Here is a 21,741-nt window from a genome sequence, read left to right on the forward strand (position 1 = left end):
CCGTTTGCGATTTGCCGAGCAGTGTTTCTCACCAAGCCCCGCCGGATCCGATTACTCTGTTGGCTATTTCAAAAGCCAGCTAATATTCCGAACTTAATTATAGCAGTTCAATTGAGGGAAGAGGACACAACGAGCAGGTGAACATTCACACAATGACATTTATTCGTTACACACGTATGCAATCATGCAGGGATAAAGCAAGACGAAGAACGACAACCCTTCAATTTATTATGTGCACTTATGAAAATTCTACTTAAGGACATGGCGCCACGACACTCATACAAAGAAAAACCCCAGGAAATGAAAGGGCAAGAACTGGACCTCGTGGGTCTTATAGTTCACAGAGCTGTGAAGACCGCAAGAGCTCCGAGAGGCCGGGCTGGTTACCTGTCCCCCTCGTGGTGACTCGCTGAGCGACCTCGACATATCGTCAGGAACACAGCAGCTCGGTTGGTCCAGGCCCTGCCGTGCGGCCTTGGTGGATCGGCCTAGCCAACGCCGCCTCAAAGGAATGAACGGGCCTTTGCTCTTTCGAGAGTTGATGCTCTTTTAAGAGCCCGACCGTTCCTCAGTGCTGGCAACCACTCTCCGGCTTTCTCCAAACGAACCCGCAGTTCTGCGCGGCACGGCAGGCTGGCTGTGCTCCAAGCTCCGACTGCCCTTCGCTGGACTCGCTCCTTGGCTTCAAGCTCCAGCCTCCTCGGCTTTCTCCAACTGAACTTCACGGCGAACCCAGATCTCCACCTAATGCAGCTCCCCGACTGACCGCAGGCAAAACCTCAACTCAACTGACTCGCTTGGCGTTCCAGCACGCCTTTTTATGGGGTCCGCGTGTGAGGTCTGATCCTTGACCTCTCACCCCTCGCTGGCTCTGCCCCTTTTGATCCGATTTCGATGCGAAGCTCGGAGAGAGCGGACGTGGTAGAAATCATCAACCACACGGACGTTGCAAAGATAATCGGCCCTCGCCCCCAACGAGGGAGTCCCCGCGTCTGGTGGCAGAGATGTTGTTCGTTGGTAGGATTTGCCGTGGCTGGCGAAAAGATGGTGGCGTTTGTGGAGATGAAGGTGAGGCGATGTTGTGGTTGCTTTGTGGTGGGGATGGCGTGGTTGTTGAAAGGTGATTGTGGAGGAGGTGGTTGTTCCAAAATAACGATAGCAAAAGAATAACGGCTAACTGAAGATTCACAGCCCTGCACACGAATAATTGCCCCTTAAACATCGGTGGGGAAATCTATTCTAAACACACACTTATCGACATAACTGATCTAAAGGACCTGTATGGTGTTCTGTGAATTTCCACAAATATATATATATATATATATGTATATATATATATATATATATATATATATATATATATATATATATATATATATATATATGTATATATATATATATATGTATATATGTATATATATATATATATATATATATATATATATATATATATATATATATATATATATATATATATATATATATATATATATATATAAAAAATCAGCTTAGCCTGGTGTTGGCGCAGTGGTTAGGGCAGCGGCTTGGGATCCAAAAGGTCCTGAGTTCAAGTCCCGTTGGGCCACTGAATTAATACACCAGGGGGTTGACTCAGCCCGTCATCCTTCCGAGGTCGGCGAAATGAGTACCAGTATACTGGGCCGGTGTATACCGTGGTTAAAATAGGTGTACCATATCCCTGTGTCGTAAGAGGCGACCAGGGTTGCGTCAGGAAGGGCATCCAGCGTAAAACATGTACCAAATCACTATGCGGATCATACGGATGATCCGCTGTGGTGACCCCTATCGGGAGGAGGAGGAGGAGGAGGAGGGGAAGGAGGAGGAGGAGGAGGAGGAGGAGGAGGAGGAGGAGGAGGAGGAGGAGGAGGAGGAGGAGGAGGAGGAGGAGGAGGAGGAGGAGGAGGAGGAGGAGGAGGAGGAGGAGGAGGAGGAGGAGGAGGAGGAGGAGGAGGAGGAGGAGGAGGAGGAATATATATAATAATCAGCTGTTTCACATTTTTCAGAAATTTAACTTCAATATAATATGCTTCTCAGCATATTTCACATTATTGTCACAATCTTGGAAATACCCAGAACACTTTGCGCAGCTGCAGCATCGCTTTACGAAGAGTTTCCAGATGGCACCACCAAGTCACAAGCTTTCAATGACCTGTCACTGTTATGGTTATCGAGAAAAAAAGTCAAAGTTAACTTTGAACCACCCTTGGAGAAAGATTGTTTACTGGTCAATCAATGCTCAGGGCATGTTAAATGTCATCAAAATGATTAAAGCACAAAAGGGAGAGTTTGCTGAAGCTTTGTGACAATGTACTCACAAACGAGTGATTTATTAGCATGCATTACCACTGCAAGTTATTGATTCACTCTTGCAAACAAGACCAAACACCTTGCTGCAAATAAAGTTTTTGTGTTCCTCGAGTTTCAGGAAACCATCTATTTCAGTCGTTTCTCATCGAACAGCAGCTCCGTGCACACATACCAGTCTAGATGTTATTTGCTCATGTAATTAGGATATAATATTGCTCAAGCCAGCAAGCAAAGAGATTTGCTGTGCCTTTTTTTTTAACCCCAAATTGCTGTTCAACATTCGACTAATGCCATAGGACTGCTCTTCCCAAAGAAATCAGTGTGGGCAGCAAATGCAAGAAAGCAAGTGAAGTGGAAGATTTAGGTGGTACAGAGAAAGGATGGGAAGAATATTCCTTACGATTAGTTGCATTTTCGGATCATATGAAGATACAGGATGAACACCAGACTTTCAAGACCATCTCACCGCTACCTCTTTTATTTGTAACATTCACCTAAGCTTTTCTAGACTTGGAGGCCCCTTTCCCTCTGTTTCTGGCCTACTCCCATTTCACTAACTGCTTTGTTTGCATTCCCAAATAGCTACAACCTGACTGTCAAAAATGGACGGAAAACCAAAAAGTCAAACAAATAATGGAAACTTTGTCAGTGCTGGAATTTTCCATCACATTTGCTTAACAGCTCTGATTACTTGCAAGCACAGGTTGTATACTGTGACAGATGTACATATGCTTTGTGTAATGTGCACAGATCAGGCATTGATTTGGTGTAGGCATATAAGAGTCGACTGAAAACAACAGGGCTTAGCCACCCTTTGTGTTCTGATGCCAAGATGGCCTGTCACACAGCCAATCATCACAACTGTAAAGACGTTTGATTTCAGCAAATCGGAGATGTAAAAACACACTTGTAAGCGGGTCATCAGAAATGCGTGGAAGTAGATGGGACAAGAGAGGATGCGAGGTAAAGAGGGAGGGAGGGAATGTTGGGCAATGGAATCCAAACATGCCTTGTACGTATTCAATGGGAGGCACTTCACACAGGCAGGAAGCAACTGGACAAAGCAGATAAGAGGTCTTCACTTAAATGCCAACATGGGCAAAATGGTACGACTCAAAATTATACTTCCCTGGCAAGTTTTTAAACTGAACTGGAATAAGAGGAAGAAGTCTATGTAATGGAGTATTGACAATAATGACATCATTTAGATTGTGGGAATGGGGGAGCAGAGTTGGGGAAACAGTCCATGTGACCTTTATAACAACCTTTGATGTCCTTGGGATTACAGCAGGCAGCATTATAGTCAAGGAGGTTTTATATGTTAAGAGATGACCCGTGAACCTGTTGGGTCCCGTTGTGACAGCGGTTGATGAAAAAAAACAAAAACACAAAATTTTAATTATTTAGTGGTCAAACTTTAACTTGAAGAAAATTTGAGCATTTACCTCAGGAGTCATCTTTCGGCCAACCGGTTTCTCGAGGTATATCAACACATTCTCCATGGTTTGTCTTTGCGCTTTATGGATCGTCATACCAAAACTTGACCGAATCGGGAATTGATTTTTTAACATTTTTTTCGGTTGCCCGATTTGAACAGAACTTGATACTGCACACCGCAGGAAATGGTGAGTAAGGTGGCCCGAAAATTTTTGCGCTATCATGTACCGTTTTGGCTTTATTTCAGGAACACATATATATATATATATATATATATATATATATATATATATATATATATATATATATATATATATATATACATATACATATATACACATACATACATACATACAAGATGAGAGTTTTAGTAAAAGATAGATAGATAGATAGATAGATAGATAGATAGAAATGTTAGGGCAGCTTGTCCTCATGAGTCTTCCATTTTCATGTCACATCTATAAACTGGTGTCACATCGAATTTCCTCTTGAAATTACCATAATGTCACCAGCTCAAGGTTAATCCCAGATATCATCTTGGAAAAAGAAATTCTTTGGTTTTTGGGGTTTCTTGGTTTTCTTCTTTCCTCATTCCATTCTATCGATTGATTGATGCTTTGTTTTAGGTTCAAAGTGTTGATCCCACAATTCATCACAAAAAAAACATTTAAGCAAGGAATGCCTGTGTTATCGCTGTTGGAAACTGGTGCAGATCACCTTACAGTTTCCTTTTTTGCAATTCAATGAGGAAATAGTAAGTGGCCTGGTGTTTTAAAGTAAAGCAAGTAAAGACAAATTATTCTCTCTTTTGTTGTGTACAAAAATCGAGGCTCGAAGTAGCTAGACATAGAATGGATCAGGATGCAATGGAACAAAAGTAACAGCAGAAAGAGTGGGGGGAAGGGGACACACTAACAGCAGGGATGAGGGACAAAATAGAGGGTGACTTCAACAAATAAGGGATGTGGGGGAGAATGAGGGATACAAGAGGCCACATGGGGGAGACAAGATGGAAACAGAAGGAAACTCTCAGGAAGGAAAAAGTCAAAATTTGGAAACAGGTGGGTTTGGGGTTGGGAGGTGAGGGGGTAAACGGAGATAGAAAGGATCAGCTAGGTTTTGGATGTGGGATGATCTGAGATGGTAAACAGTTGTCTTTAAGACCGGGAGGGAAGATTGAGATTGAATAGAATGAGGAAGTAGATTCCACAGGTGGGGGAAAAAAAAAATAGGAACTAATTCGTAGAGGTGAGGAGAAAGCATGGGTTTATCAACTAATTGAAACCAATTAAAAGCAGTCAGCATGGACATACCAAAGACAGTTCATGTTTAACAAAACTATTAGAGTTCTATTAAGTGTTCTCTGAATGAGTGGAAGAGGGAAGTGCAATGGATGAAGTATATCGAGACTTTCAGAAGGCATTTGTTAAGGTACTACAAAGGAGGCTGTGAACTAAAGTGAAGGCTTGTGGAGTGGCTAGTCGAGTAATGAACTGGATTAGAAACTTGCTTAATGATAGGAAGCCATGAGTAGCTGTGAATGCAGGGAGTATGTCTGGCTGAGAGGATGCAAGTAGCAGGGATTACTTTCATTTGTCAAGGTGCCAAGTGAGTGTGAATATTAAACATTATCGACACAGTATATAAAAGCAGATGAGTTTCTCGATCTGTAACACAATTTGAAAACTCTCACAACAGAAATGAGACTTTAAAATTACCCCCGTGTGGGGGTGACGGTCATCTCTATAATACCACAAGTTCTCAATGTTCAGTTATTACCGAAGACTACTGCGCAGCTCGAACTGCGCAGTTTGGTTAAAGATGACTCGGCATTTTGGCGCACGCGCGCACGAAATCATATTTTGAAAATAAATGCCGACGTTTACATTTCGGGTTTTGAAACTTTTGCACCTTCGGCGGAAAAAGTATAAATATACAAGGTCAGTTGCTATGCAATGACACCATTCACGAACTTTCACCATTCCCAGTAGAGAATATATAGCCTCCTGAAGGTAGGGCAGTTTTTGCAAATTTTGAAGTCACGTGATGTGAAAACGAAATTCGAAAATCCGTCCCGACCAAATTTAGATATTGTCCCATACATTCATATGCCACAATCAAATTCAAGATCGCTTGAGAAATGTAGTAGGAGATAGATTTTGAAAATAGTCATTTTCGCATTTTTTGCCAACTTTGAAGTCACGTGACACGAAAACAAAAGCGAATATCAAAAATCCGGCCTGACCAAATTTAGATATTGTCGCAAAGATTCATATGCTACAATCAAATTCAAGATCGCTTGAGAAATGGCGGAGGAGATAGAATTTGAAAATCGTCATTTTCGTAACTTCAAAGGCCTCGTGACCTTGACCTTCGGTGACCTTGAAAGTCATACCATCGTGTACGTCTCATCGACCTCTATCAGGATCACTAATGACCAGATCTCCCGCTTCAACTTCATTGTGAACGGACGGACGGACCGAAGGACATCGACACCCATATTATTCGGTCATGCTCGAAGAGATGACCTAAAAAGGTAACAATCAATTTACTTGGAACAAAAATTTGTTCCTTCAATCACAAACACCCGTTTTAAAAGCCAATGTTTCCAGGATCGTGGAAGAAGAAGCAAGACCTCGAATGTATTGTAGCCATTCCAACGATAACATATACAATTCCACAAAAGCAGGAACCCTTTACAAGGACACAGGAGGAACACACAAAAGGAAATATAGTACTAATTTTTGAAGCAAGAATATATATATATATATCTATATCTATATCTATATCTATATCTATATCTATATATATATATATCTATAGATATCTATATATATATATATATATCTATATCTATCTATATATCTATCTATATCTATATATATATATATCTATATATATATATATATCTATATATATATATATATATATATATATATATATATATATATATATATATATATATATATATATATATATATATATATATATATATATATATATATATATATATATATATATATATATATATATATATATATATATATATATATATATATATATATATATATCTATATCTATATCTATATCTATATCTATATCTATATATATATATATCTATAGATATCTATATATATATATATATATATATATATATATATATATATATATATATATATATATATATCTCTATTATAATACCAAGCTTGCACACTAAAAACTCGGCTCACCGTCACACGATCCCTATGAAATTGCTGTGGCACTTTGCGGACATGCCGACAATGTTTGGGAAGTCTTGGAGTTCCATAGTACCACTTGCAATTTTCACAATGCGTATTTTTGTCATTCCCCGTGTACGGTCTGTCGTCTGCTACAAGCTATGTTGTACTGCTATCCCGTGCATGTGCATTGGTATCGCTAATATATATATATATATATATATATATATATATATATATATATATATATATATATATATATATATATATATATATATATATACATGTCATGCGCCACTTAACGACGGGGTTACGTTCTGAGAAACGCGTTGTTAAGCGACGTCGTCGTTATGCGAACATCTTTTTTTCGTTTTCGAACATCGTACTTACACAAAACTACACACCTAGGCTATATGGTGTCGCGGTGTAGCCTATTGCTCCTCGGATACAAACCTGTACAGCATGTTACTGTACTGAATACTGTCGGCAATTGTAACACACATCCAAGAGAGACGGAAGACGCGTTAGTTTTACCTTTGTGCTGTTCATGACGGCCATCGGTGTTGTTAGCAGCAGCTTACAATCTCCTCTCGCATCAATTATAGAAAGATGAATAAATAGCGTTGGATTTTATAAATACGTAATCATTGCATCGATGTTATAATTTATAAATGAAGAAACTAGCTCCTGTCAATTGTGATATATATATTTTCGGAACAGTGCGATTGTTTTAATAACATGAAAAGCTTCACCAAAAAGAAATTTGTTTTAATTTCGACTGTAACAACGATTTATTCGCGGAATTCTTCAATTCAAAGGTAATTTACTTGCTAGAAGGTAAACGTGCAAACATTGGTTCAGTTTGAAAGCCGATTTCCTTGAATCCCGATTTAGCACGACCCTGCTTTTTTCGCGATGACATTTTATGGACCTCAACGATCGCATAATAACAGGGCCACACTGTCGTTTATTATCATTATGAAGTATTATGTACTGTACAGCGTACATAATTGTACATGCTATTTTTATACGACTGGCAGCACTATGTCGGCTGGATCACTCGGCGATAGGAATTTTTCAGCGACATTTAAAAAAAAAAAAAAAAAAAAAAAATTTCAGAGCTGGCAGATCCGTCATATATGCGATCCGTCGTTAAGCGGCGCATGACTGTACATACATACATACATATATATATATATATATATATATATATATATATATATATATATATATATATATATATATATATATATATATATACACACATATATACACACATATATATGTAGATAAAAAAATATATGTATACTAGACGACCCGTGAACCCGTTGGGTTCCCGTTGTGACAGCGGTTGATGAAAAAATCATTTCAAGAAAAAAAAAAAAAGATAGCTCCAGCGAACTATACCACTGAAGTTGTTTGCATTTATCAAATACTCCTGAAGAGGACTTGACTGAATCGGGAATTGATTTTTTAATTATTTTTTCGTTGCGAGTTGAACGACACTTGAGACTGCACACTGCAGGAGAATGGTGAGAAAGGTGACCCGAAATTTGCGCTATCGTGTACCGTTTTGGTTGTATTTCGGGAAAATACATACACATATATATATATATATATATATATATATATATATATATATATATATATATATATATATATTTTGTTACGGCTGTGGAAATTCGCATTACACCATAAAGGACCCTCTGGTGAGATATCTTCATAGGTAAATGTGTCGTTAGCCCAAACCCGCTGTATAGAGGGAACTTATGTGATTCATCCGGGCTGCGACGCTTTGAGTGAGCCATTTTTTCTTTCTCTATTGTTATTTTCGACCATTAAGCCGCCAACGCAAACAGCCACTACCCTTACCTTCACAACTCCATCCCGCAAACATCGCTTCACCGCCGTTCCCAAACGACACCATAACCATCAAACCACCACCGAAAACCCTGCACCACCTTCGCCTCTCTCCTTCACAACCAATAACCGCACCACCTGTGAACACTGAACGTCGGGCTGTCTCGGGCCCGTTCGGCGATTGGTGCCGAACGCACCGAGCCGCGAGCGCGAATGGCGGCCTTTCCGAGGGGAAAAAGTGGATCAGAAATGCTTCACGCCCACTTCTCCGCACAATTGGCGAGCGCGGGGCGGTTTGGCCCCGCCTCCAAGCATGTGTATGTGAAGTCCGTATATGCAAATTTTAGGATCAGGAGAGGTTCACGCCCATTTTTGCCCGACCATTGGCTGACCAGGGGGGGCGCGGCGTGGCCCCGCCTCCAATCGCGTTCTGATCCTAAAATTTGCATATTGGCTGCTCCTGCCGCCTATAAAACGGCGAGCGCAAGGCGAATCAGAGAGAGAGTTGGGTTTTGGAGTTGCTTGGACAGTGTCGTCGAGAGGTTGCTCTTGGGGACAAGGAGCGTTGCGTTGGCGGAGTGGAGTCGAGTGCGCGTGGTGTAACTACAAGCCTGGGAGCTCGGGTCCAAGGCAGGAAGGACAGCGGTCGGCGACGAGATTGCAGTGTGGGTGATCGCTCGTCTCGTCGCGGGACCCAAGCCAGCCAGATACTCCCCTCCCCCAGGGCATCAACAATTCCCCCTTTCCCCCGCGTTGAGATAGTGCAAAAGGGGCCCCGTTCCCACCCCACCCCAAATGTCGTGCCAACGAAACCCACCAAGGGGCAAGGAGTCGGGGCACAGCGGCGCGGCCACATTTGCAGCTTGCCCGCCAACGTGTCACGAGGACGCGGGTAAGACCTCCCCGGTCTCGCGGACCTGGCTGCCCCTCCAGGTCACGCGCACATTTGGCCTACGGGCCCATCTGCCTCCTTGTCTGTGAGGGTGGCTTCTTTCCTTTGCTTTTGTGTAAATGTGTGTTGGCGCTGTCTGTGAAGTAAAACTGTACAAGTGTTGTCGTGTGTGCGCGTAGTCGGTTTTAACTGCTTTTCTTCTTGCATTTGCTTTTTGTGTATGACTGTATATACGTGCTTTCCGTGTGCCAGGAAATAAAATGCTTGCTTGTTGAACTGTGCCCGTTTCGCTTTGTCTTTTCTCCATCGACTCTCCATCCTGCTTCACGTAAAGGGTTCGTAGCGGGTGCAAGATCCCGGTAATTAATCTGAACCGTCCAGGTCGATGATACCACCGCTCGGTTCTTCCGATAGTACGGAATGGGCCGCCCAAGCGGCTCGTGTCCGGAGTCGACCTGCGGCGAGGTACGATCGCCTGGTTGACCATTCGCGCAGGTACTTAGGTAGATCGAATTTGGCGAGCAACCCTATCCTGCGCGGGTGGGCAATTGGCACGGTCGTGGTGGGGTTAAACCCCCACCCGTGATTAGCTCCCGGCGTTGTTCCGAGAGGGTCACGACAGAATTGTCCGTCCGGTGGGCAACGTGCCGCGATTCGAGTTACGCGGCCGTCCGCACGCCGGTGGGCACGAATTCGCAACACTGGTGTCAGAAGTGGGATACGAACCCATCCCCCTCCTCGCAACACTGGTGTCAGAGAGCGGGAAACAAACTCTCCCGTCTCCAGGCTAAATTCACGGGGAATCGGTTCAGGGGTGAGAGGAGTGACCCCCGATTCCCTCCAAATTACGAGCAGGCCAAATTAATCCCTTACGAGAAATAAGATGGCGTTTCAAGGTGAGCGGTTGCTGGGGTTAGAAATGAAAAGGTGTAGAAATGTAGAATCTATGGCCCGGGATGGTACTTGTAATTTTAATCCGTCGGGGAGCTCACCCTCATACTCTGAGCACGGACTTTGCTGGCAAACTGAGTCTCATAATGGCAGCGCGATCGCATCTTAGCGCAGCACGGAGCGAGCGGCTATTTATGGCGCGACACGAGGCGAGCGCTCCCAACAGCCGTCTCAAACCACGTGGGCATGGCAGGCGAGGCAGGCGGACATTGGCAGGCTTTGGGAAGAATTAAAGGAAGAATGGAGGACCGAGCTCAAAAAAGAAAAGCAGAAACACGAGCTGGAAGTAAAACAATTAAAGAAAGAGCTATTGGAGAAGTCAACACAGTTCGAAGAATTAAAGGGAAAAATAGGGAAAATAGACTTGAGGATCCATAAGTGGGAACAAGCGGAGAGCGAACTGAAGAGAAAGTTAGAAGAGCAAAAACGGAAACACAATTTGGAGGTAAAGCAACTGCAGGAGGAGGTAACAAGAGAACAGGAATATCTGGAACAATTGAAGGAAGAGATAAGAACAGGCAATCAGGAAAGAGAACATCTAGAATGTAAGATAAAAAGAGGAGAGGAACATCTGGAGGAAAGGACGGAGGAATTGCTGAAAAAGTCAGAACAGTTCGAAGAACTGCAGGGAAAATGAGGGAGGAAGGAGAAAGGAAAAAAGCTAGAAAAGGAAAAACGCAAACAAGATAGGGAATTTAGACAGCTGAAGGAAGAGATAAGAACAGCCAATCAGGAAAGAGAAAGACTAGAAGGGATGATAGAAATAAAAGGGAAACGCCTGGAAGGCCGAGAGAGATACGGTAATGAAATGGACGAATTGAGGAGGGAAGCACGCAAAAGTGGTGCGGAGATGAGCAAGAGAATGAATGAAATGAGGAACAAGAAAAACAGTGAGTTACAATAATACCAAGACATAGAGAGGGAGTTACAAGATGAGCTGAGGATGTTGAGAGAAGAAAGAACGACAGCAGAGAGTGAAACGTTAAGGAACCACACTGTACAGATCGAACAGCTGGAAGCAAAGGCCAGATTAAAAAATGAGGAACAAGAAAGAGTACTGAAAGAACAAAGATTGGGACAGGAGAAAGAAATCAGGAAATTGAAGGAAATAACGAGATTGCAGAATGAGGAACAAGAAAGACAGTGGAATAGAAAACTGAAAGAGTATGAATTTGAAACTGAACGACAAAAGAAAAAAATAGGTTGGAATACGAGGAGAAAGTGAAGGAGCAAGGAATGAAGCAGGAAGGAGAAATCAGGAGATTGAAGGACACAACGAGATTGGAGAGGGAAGAATGAGAGGAACAATGGGATAGAAAACGAAAATAACATTAATTTGAGATTGACCAATTAAAAGAAAAGGCGAGGTTGGAGTGTGAGGAGATAGACAAAGAACAGCGAATGAAACACAAAATGGAGATGAACCAAATTGAAGAAAACCACGAAACTGGAGAAGGAAGGACAGGAGAGGAAACAAGGAAGAGTAATGAGACAGCAGCAAATGAAACACAAGAAGGAGATTAACCAAATGAAGCAAACCATGAAACTGGAGAAGGAAGGACAGGAGAGGAAACAAGGAAGGGTAATGAGAGAACAGCGAATGAAGCACAAAAGGGAGATTAACCAAATGAAGAAAACCACGAGATTGGAGAAGGAAGGACAGGAGAGGAAGCAAGGAAGAGTAGTGAAAGAACAGCAAATGAAACACAAGAAGGAAATGAGCCAATTGAAAGAAACGATGAAATTGGAGAATAAAGAACATGAGAGACTGTGGGGTAGAAAAGAAAAACAATACGAGTTCATAATTAATCAACTCAAGGAGAGAGCGAAATTGGAGTCCACAAAGATGGAAAAACTCCGGAACGATAACGAACAACTTGAAAAACTCCGGAAAGAGAAAGAACAGCTTATGGGGCTCAGAGAGGAAGAACGACTCAAATGGGAAGGAAAATGGAACCAGGAAGAAACAGAAATAAGGAACAAGGAGAGAAAATGTATAGAGACGCGGGAGATAGAAAAAAGTAGAGACTGCACGATAAAGACGGGATTAAGGACGAGCGCGCACGCACGCACGCACGCACGCACGCACGCACGCACGCACGCACGCACGCACGCACGCACGCACGCACGCACGCACACACACACGCACACACACACACACACACACATTGAGGTAGTGGAGGACCATGAGGGGGAGCTGGCAGAATGTTTTGTGACCCGGTGCGAGCAGCTGGATGGCCTCCTTTGGGAACGGAAGGAGACTCTATTCTCCCTTGAAGCTGATCACGACCAGGGGAGTTCGGTCGTGTCAAGCGAGGTAGAGGGCGCGACTGCTGCGAACGGGTGCATGCCGAGCTTGAGGGGTATGGAGGCCCCAGGAACCCTTGTGGTGGCACGAATCCCCAGTGTGGTTGTTCCGGTGTGTGTGTTTACGAGTGTGGCGAAATGAGTGCTGAAAAGCGTGCATGGCGTGGGTGAAAGGCGTTGTGTGAAAGGAACCGCGTGTGTCAGTAAAATGGTGTGCGAGGTTGCGAGTGAGCCGAGGTGCGTGCCTCCAAGCACGCCGTGTGTGGATGAGGCACCCTGTGTGATAGGAACCCCGTGTGCGAGTGAAACACCGCGTGTGAGTGTCACAGCGTGTGTGAGTAGAAGGGTGTGTGTGAGGGAGACAGCATGTGTGAGGCCGCTGTATGAAAGGGAGATGACGGTCGGCATGCGCGAACACGCAACCGCATCTCCGAGTGAGAGTGCCATCTCGAGGGGTGTGAGGGTCGTGACACACGGGAGTTTGAGCGCGTGGATGGAATGGAGACGACGACGGCGACAGAGGGACAAAAGCCGGGTAGCAGCCGTAGCTAGATTGGGGACCGCGCCAGGTTTATCCAGCGGCGAGCGCGAGGTCCGTGCTGTGGTACGCACGAGGCCGCCACGTGCGCGGCTGCGGGAGTGAAACCCGGTCCGTAAACGCCCACAGTGGATGTTGCGGTAGGACAAGGGCCCATGGGGGGCCGGGATAGTGTAGTGGGCACGGGTGTGCCCACATGATACGGGGCCCGGGGCGCCATATGCCACGGGGGCAGAGTACTGGGCACGGGTGACCCTCAGAAAGGGACCCGGGGCGCCAACACGCCACGTGGGCATCGAGTGGGAGTCGCCATGGAGGGCACTCCCCATTTTTAGGGAGCTGGTAGGCTCAGAGGCAGTGTAGTGCCCGGGGGGTACCATCGTTGGGGAATCGGCAGAGGGTAGTTCCTGCCAAGGGAGCCACGCGTCTCAGCCACGAAACCATGTGAGGGCACGGGAGGAAAATTGGAGGGCGAGGCCCGAAATTGTGAGGACAACAACACAGGCGACAGGAATCTGGGTTGTTAGAACCGATAGTTTAAGCGAGTTGAAAGCCGCGGGTTAGTTCAAGAGTTAATGATTAGGGTAGATGGAAGTGTACCCCTCCGCACCATCCATTCCTTCGCTCTCGTTGTGGGCCGCTGGATCCACCTTGGGAATCGATCGCTGAAATCTGAGGAGGCCGTTCTGAGGCTTCATTGGGCCTCGACACAGGATGCTAGCTCTCCCTTATTCCCCTCCAGGAAGGGAACGTAGGGGTTGGGAGTAGACAAGGAGGTGGTAGGTGAGCCGGACAAAGACGATAAATGGGGTTCGGGGACGATTTATAGAAGGGAAGTAAAAATAAAAATAAAAACAAAAAAAATAAGTTGGGGCTAAATTGGGTTTTGACAAATTAAGGGGGTGGCTATGAACAGAGACAGGCAAAGGCGATAGGTTTTGAGGGAGACAGTAGGGTAGGTCCGAGGCCGCCTTCCGAGTGGCCAGCACCACCGCACTACCTCCACCAATCTCCATTTCAAGGAAAAGGCTGGCCAACTTCACCTGCTGGCTGTTTGCTTCGAGGCCTGTGCCGGCCACTTCATCTGCCGGCTGTTGCTACAATGGCCTTGTCATGCCACGCCTTGTCTGCCTGCCTTTGCCTTCACCCCATGCCTGCTGCCCTCGTTCATTTTGCCCCGTTCTGTTTTGCATCCCCCCCGCGTTCATTACCATGTGTGCCGGGATCGTCGCGCAAGCTGCAAGGATTGCCCTGTTGGCAGCTGCAACACGGGACTGCACTGGCAGCCCGTGCAACGTTTGCCAGTTCACTGCGTTAATTTCAAGGGGGGAAGCCTTGGACTGCGTTTAAGCAGCCGGCCCCCCTGCTTGTGACTGTGTTTATTCCCGCAGAGTCCATCGATCCTGGGCCATGGGGTAGTGTAAAATTATAAGGTTAAGGTTATATATTATAATGTATATGTGTTTTGTGCCCCCGGCATGTATGTGTTAGCGCCGGCAATTTATTTAAGTTGTCTGTATGAGTGGCTTTGTTCAGTTAGTTACTCAGCCCGTAGGTTATTTATTTTGGGGACAGAAATATACTGAATGTCGCACTCAGGGATCCGAAGGTAAATCGTACGAGGGGAGAACTTCCACATGATGGCACACGAAAATTTGACGACTCGGGACAAGTCTGTAAAAAAGGGAGGAGGTAGTGTTACGGCTGTGGAAATTCACAATACACCATAAAGGGTCCTTAGATCAGTTATGACGCTAAGTTTATGTGCAGATAGGTCCCCACCGTTGTCTAAAGGGAATTTCTTCGTGTTCACCGGGCTGCGATTGGGGGGAGGAGTGACTTCCGCCCAAGGGACCCCGACGTTTGATATAGCTGTTTTTTTGAGATAGCCTTTTTTTGAGATTTGAGACGACCTTTGAGATAGCCGCTTTTCTTTATCTATCGTTATTTTGAGCCACCATTGCAACAAACCTCCACACAAACAACCGCCACCACCAACTACGCCACAACGCCAACCACGCTCACACCACCCCCACAACAAATCACCACCATCTTCGCCACTACGCCCGCTTACGAATGCCATCCTTCACGACCACGGAATGACGGTTTCCGCGTCGGAAGAGGTCGGGCTCTCTCGTCTTGGCGTTGGGCGACCTGTCGGTGAAGGCGCGGGCCGGTGACGAGTCCGGGCGACGCCTCAGAGACGCAGACGTGAGGCGCGAATCTGCGCGTCTGGCGAGGGACGCCGGAGAGAACTCACCGACCACATCATCGTAAAGGCCCGAGAGCAGGCGCGGCTACGCTAGCTGCCGTGGGAACAAGGCGTCACGACCTGCCCACCATCACACCTCGAGGGGGCAGGTAACCAGCACGGTCTCGCGGGCCTTTTCGTTCATCCACGGCCCACGACCATAATGGTTTACGAACCCCGTCTACCTCCCTGCCAATGGGGAGGGTTTTCCTGTTGTTTTTGTATGCATGCTGTGGTGCCGTGTCCTGTTAAATAACAACTGTTAAGTGCATGTACATTTTCATTGTAGTCTGTTGTATTGCTTTTTATTTGCCTTGCTTGTAAATACGTGCATGATTCCTTGCTTGTGTTGTGTGTGTAATACGTGTGCTAAATAATAAATGTCCTTGTGTGAAATGCATCCCGTTCGTTGCATCCTATTTCCCCATTGAAAGTGCCATCTTGCGTCGTGGAATGAGTAGTGGGTTTTCAACACCCGAGTAAAGAAGAATCTGAACCGTCGAGGTCGGTGATAACACCACTCGGTTATCCCTGTAGCACGGAACGAACCGCTGAAGCGGTTCGTGTCCTCAACCGGCCTGCGGCATGGTGCAACCCCTCGGTAGGTTACCCGCGCGGGTATTTTGGTATATCGACATTCGGAGATTCACCCTATTTCACGCAGGTGGAATGCGGACTGGGTTGTGGTGAGGTTAAACCCCTACCCATGACTGGCTCCTGGCGGTAGTTCCAGGAGGGTCACGACTGAATTGTCCGTCCGGTGGGCGACGCGGCTGCCATTAGAGGTACGCGGCCGATCGCACGCCAGGCGGGCCAGAATTTGTAACAATATATATATACACACACACACACACACACACACACACACACACACACACACACACACACACACACACACACACACACACACACACACACACACACACACACACACACACACACACACACACACACACACACACACACACACACACACACACACCGAAGCGCTGGATACTATGCTTTTCATTCTGACCGATCCGACGAAGATTCATTGCCAAGACGTATTGGTTCACATACAATTGTTCCTCTTCCTGGCAAGATTATTTCTTGCCATGATTATGGGATTTCACACTCCTTTTTATCCATACTTTTCACACTTCGGATTATCCATACTTTGATGAAATCAGCGTGAAAACAAACTTGAAGGGGGCGCCACGGGCAAGGTGTTCGAGATAGAGAAAAATGGTTTCAAGACTTTAGGTGGGGAATGACCTCAAGATTATGCATAAAAAATATTGTCATCCTAGCTCACAAAGTTTGGGCGGTCGTCTGATTTTTATGTCAAAATTCGAAATTTTCTAACTTCATGACCTTGACCTTGGGACTAAAATGAAAAATTGAGCTCCGTGGGGCTATGCAGGTGCCATTGGGCTAACCAAATACTGAAAGCCCTGCCAGATTCGACAAACCCCCAAGGAGAAGATGAGAATTGAAATCGGTTACCCCCTAAAAACAAAATTCGCAATTTTCTAAGTTTGTGACCTTGTGGCCTTGACCTTGGGACGGAAATGAAAAATTGAGCTCTGTGGGGCTATGCAGGTGCCATTGGGCTAACCAAATACCGAAACTCCTGCCAGATTCGACAAACTCCTCGGAGAAGAATTTTTTTTGGTCAAAATCGCAATTTTCTAAGTTCGTAACCTTGTGACGAAAATGAAAAAAAAAAGAGCTCCGTGGGGCTATGCAGGTGCCATTGGGCTAACCAAATACCGAAACCTATCATATTCGACAAAACTCCTAGGAGAAGATGCAAATTGAAATCGGCTACCCCCCTAAAAACACGTTTTTTGGACGTGGCTCCACCCATAATGGGCACACCATGCCCATTCTCAGGAAAAAAACAATTACATCATGATATAAACCTCCCACCAAAATTTCATCAGGATCGGATCAAAACCCACAGAGCTATGCTCGGGACAGACAGACAGACAGACACACAACAATAACGAATATAGTGGTCACTTATATTTTTCGTGAAAATATTTTTTCGTCAACCAATTCAGGGGAGCTGATGCAATCATTCTCAGGTCATTGTCAGCATGGCGAAGAAGAAATAAGTCAATGAGGACCTTCGGTTGTGCATTGTGAATGCTCAGAAGGAGGGGAAATGCTACAAAGCTATTTCGAAGCAGTTCCGAGTGCCAGTTGCCACCATACAAAGCATAATTCATAAGTACAAGGAGTTCCACATTGTAAAAAACATTGAAGGACATGGTCGGAAGCCAAAGGTGTTCCCTCGTCTGGCAAGAAAAGTATGGTGAGAGGCCAACAACAATCCACAGATCACTATTAAGGCTCTCCTGAACAACCTTGGCGAGTCTGGGACCAAGATATCAAGGCAGACACTCCAGCGGACGTTGCACAAGGGAGGGGGGAGGTCTCCATGGACGCCGACCAAGAAAGACTCCACTCCTCCATCCCAGGCACAGAAAGCCTCGACTAACCTTTGCAAAAGCTCACCTGGACAAAGATCCAAGCTTTTGATCCTCGGTTCTGTGGTCGGATGAGACGAAAATGGAGCTTTTCGGGCACGGAGATGTTGCTTTCGTTTGGCGAAAGAAAGCTGAAACATACAACCCTAAGAGCACAGTCCCGACTGTCAAGCATGGAGGTGGGAGCATAATGCTTTGGGGATGTTTCTCAGCCAGTCGGCCCGGCAATCTCGTCAAAGTGAATGGCATGATGAACAAGAGCTCAAGTGAGCACAATATATGCCTGAGCAAGAAGGTATATACGCAATTGTGCTGCTGCATGGAAAACAGCACCCTGGTTGCCATGGCAACCACTTTAGAGCGACGAACGTATGGTCGCGACACCGTCTCCACAGTCTGTACCTATGTACCAAATATGAAACGCGAAAGTTGAAAACTTTGGGAGTTAGAGTGCGGACAGGAACGGACAACCGGTATCACAGAATACGCCCCGATATATATATATATATATATATATATATATATATATATATATATATATATATATATATATATATATATATATATATATATATATTGGGTGTATGAAAAGGAGCAGTACATCAAGATCCTTGAGGAAAACATCTAACAGTCTGCAGAGAAACTTCACCTCGGGGAGCATTGGACATATCAGCAGGACAACGATCCAAAACACACTGCCAAATCAGTCAAGAAATGGTTCCAGGATAATGATGTAGACGTTCGAGTGACCAAGCCAAAATCCGGACCTCAACCCAATCGAGAATCGGTGGAGGGAGCTCAAGACCGGAGTGATGGCAGGGAAGCCTTCCAACCTCAAAGACCTGGAGACCTTCGCGAAGGAGGAGTGGGCCAAAATCCCTGCAGAGACATGCAAAAAACTTGTGAGCAAGTATAAAAACCATTTGGAGGCTGTAATCACAAACAGAGGCTTTTCCATTGATTACTGAATGCGACTTTGAACTGATCGAAGCAAGGGTATGAATAATTCTGGACATGCCTTTTTTGTAAATCTATCAAGAAAATACCCCCGATACAATGTATTTCTTGAAATGTCTCTTGCAGTGATTCTTTCAGCTGTTTGTCACATTCTTATGTAACTTAAGCCAGAAGAAACTCATTCCTCAAATAACACGATTCAACATACTCCAAATTTGGTGAGGGTATGAATAATTTTGGGCTTAACTGTATGTATGTATGTATGTATGTATGTATGTATGTATGTATGTATGTATGTATGTATGTATGTATGTATGTATGTATGTATATATATATATATATATATATATATATATATATATATATATATATATATATATATATATATATATATATATATTAACAGGGTGTTCCAAAAAAATATACAACTTTTCATCTGCAAAGAGGATGGTCATAACATATATTTAAAAAAAAAGATATATGGCTGGATAGAAAGATGAAAGGTAGAAGTTTATTGTAATAATGTCAAAATTGCCACCAAAATTTAAATTTTGGTATAGAATCGTCGTTTTCTTTTAGACCACATGTTCGACGGAGGCTCCACGTTGCCCGATCACTGCCTGCAAACGCGTTGTCATGTTCTCCATCACTTTGGGAAAAGTTTCCTGAGGAATGTTCTGGATTTCTCGGTGGATGTTTTCCTTCAGCTGATCAAGAATCTGAGGCTGAGGGTTTCCATAGATCCTGTCCTTGAGATACCCCCACAAGAAGAAGTCTGGAGGAGTAAGGTCAGGGGAATATGGTGGCCACACAACATCTTCGTAGAGGGAGATAAAGCGGCCCTCAAAATGTTGGTTGAGAAAATGCCTCGTTTCCCTGGCTGTATGGGGTGGTGCCCAATCCTGCTGGAACCACTGGGTTCTCATCTGGATCAGGTTGTTTCTCCTACGGGCCTGAGTACGTAGCTCAGGCAGATAGAATTCCTGAATAATTTCACGATAGTTCCTCTGGTTTACAGTGCAAGTGCGTCCCTGGTCATCTTCAAAGAACTATGGACCAATTATCCCATACCAACCAACCGCCACCCACATGGTGACTTTGAGAACAGATCGAGGCACCAGTTCAGTTGATGCATTACCAGGATTTTCAGTTCCCCAGTACCGAAAGTTTTGCTTGTTTACCTCCCCGGACAAGTGAGGATGGCATTCGTCCGTCATGTGAAGTTTTTTGAGGAAGTCTGCATCTTCCTCCAACTTTCCTGAGAACCAATTTGCAAAGTGTAGTCGTTTGCGTTTCTGTTGATCAGTAAGCACCATTTCCATTTGAATTTTTGTCTGGAAAGGCATGAATGTCTTGGCGAAGGATCCTCTGAACAGTGTTCTTATGAATGTTTGTCTCGGCAGAAAGTCGTCGAATCGATTTTTTGGAACTCTGAACGACCGCCTGTCTCACCATTTCCACATTTTCTTCACTACGACCTGTCCTCTTCCTACCACTGTGACCCTTGTGAAGATCACATATGGTACCCACATGAGTAAACTTTGCGATGGTGCACTTTATTGTCCGAAAGTTTGGTGCATGGTGCAAGTGGATACCGAAAGACGTTGCACCTGTACGACACTTTTCGTCTCGTGCCAAAGTTCAACAATTTTCATCCGTTGTTGTACGGTCAGTCTTGGCATTTTTCTGGCGCTTGCTTGGTATCAAAATAAACTTCAGGGTCTCTGCAACAAGAAATGAAGCATTAGTGACAAAATTACTGCTTTTTTAGGATCAAACGAAGCATTTTAAAAGTTGTATATTTTTTGGGACACCCTATACATATTGTTACGGTGGTGGAAATTCACAGAACACCATTCAGGTTCCAAGAGATCAGTTATTTCGATAAGTACATGTTTCAGGTTAGATTCCCCCACCGATGTGTAAAGGGATATATTCGTGTGCTGGGCTGTGCACCTTTAAGTTGGCCGTTATTCTTTCTCTGTCTTTAATTTCAAAACATACCAAAACTCCTCACCATCGACAAGCAACGCTCCCCACCGCCACCACTGCTCAAGCCGCCATTGTGCGCCGCGGCGCGAATCTAGTTTGCATAACCGGATCACAGAGCGACTTCCCCGAAACCCACGGGTGACATCAAACTTGGGGTTTCCCACGAGGCTCACCAGGGGTGAAAGGTCGGAAGCGAACAGTGGGCAGAGCCTGGCTTCGGGTTGAAAAATCAAGGGACGGCTCGCTCCTGGCCGATATAAGGGCGGAACTCGGGCAGATTAGAGAGAGTCGGTCGGTGTCGTGTCACAAGAGTGTCGGAGAAGTGGTTCGTGGTTGTTAGTCGTTGTTCACAGGTCATTCCCCGGTGGAGATCAGAAGTCGGGAGTCGGGGCTGGTGGGAGCGGCAGCATCGGAGGTTGGAGTCGTCGGAGAGAGCGGCAGCGGCGGAGCGAGGGGGTCCGGGCAGACAGCCCTGATACGGTCGGGCGACGCCAAGGAGTGAATGGGGTCTAGAGGAGCATTACCTCTGAAAGCGC

The 21,741-nt window shown here is 45.0% G+C and overlaps 1 protein-coding gene across 5 annotated transcripts in view; it reads right to left on the reverse strand.

Moving 5' to 3' along the window:
• The window catches only part of LOC147020172 (phosphofurin acidic cluster sorting protein 2-like), a 339,240-nt gene that overhangs the window by 275,206 nt on the left and 42,293 nt on the right, over positions 1-21,741 (reverse strand). Inside the window, exon 2 of one of the 5 annotated variants that reach the window (XM_085895255.1) lies at positions 18,906-19,135. The exons of the other annotated variants lie outside the window; for them this stretch is intronic. The gene's annotated coding sequence lies outside the window, so the exon portion shown is untranslated. The remainder of the gene's footprint in view (positions 1-18,905; positions 19,136-21,741) is intronic. 5 annotated transcript variants of the gene reach the window in all.

This window comes from Eptatretus burgeri, chromosome 9 (assembly GCF_056783735.1).
Source record: "Eptatretus burgeri isolate ZD-2024b chromosome 9, Ebu_testis_v1, whole genome shotgun sequence".
Taxonomy (NCBI): domain Eukaryota; kingdom Metazoa; phylum Chordata; class Myxini; order Myxiniformes; family Myxinidae; genus Eptatretus; species Eptatretus burgeri.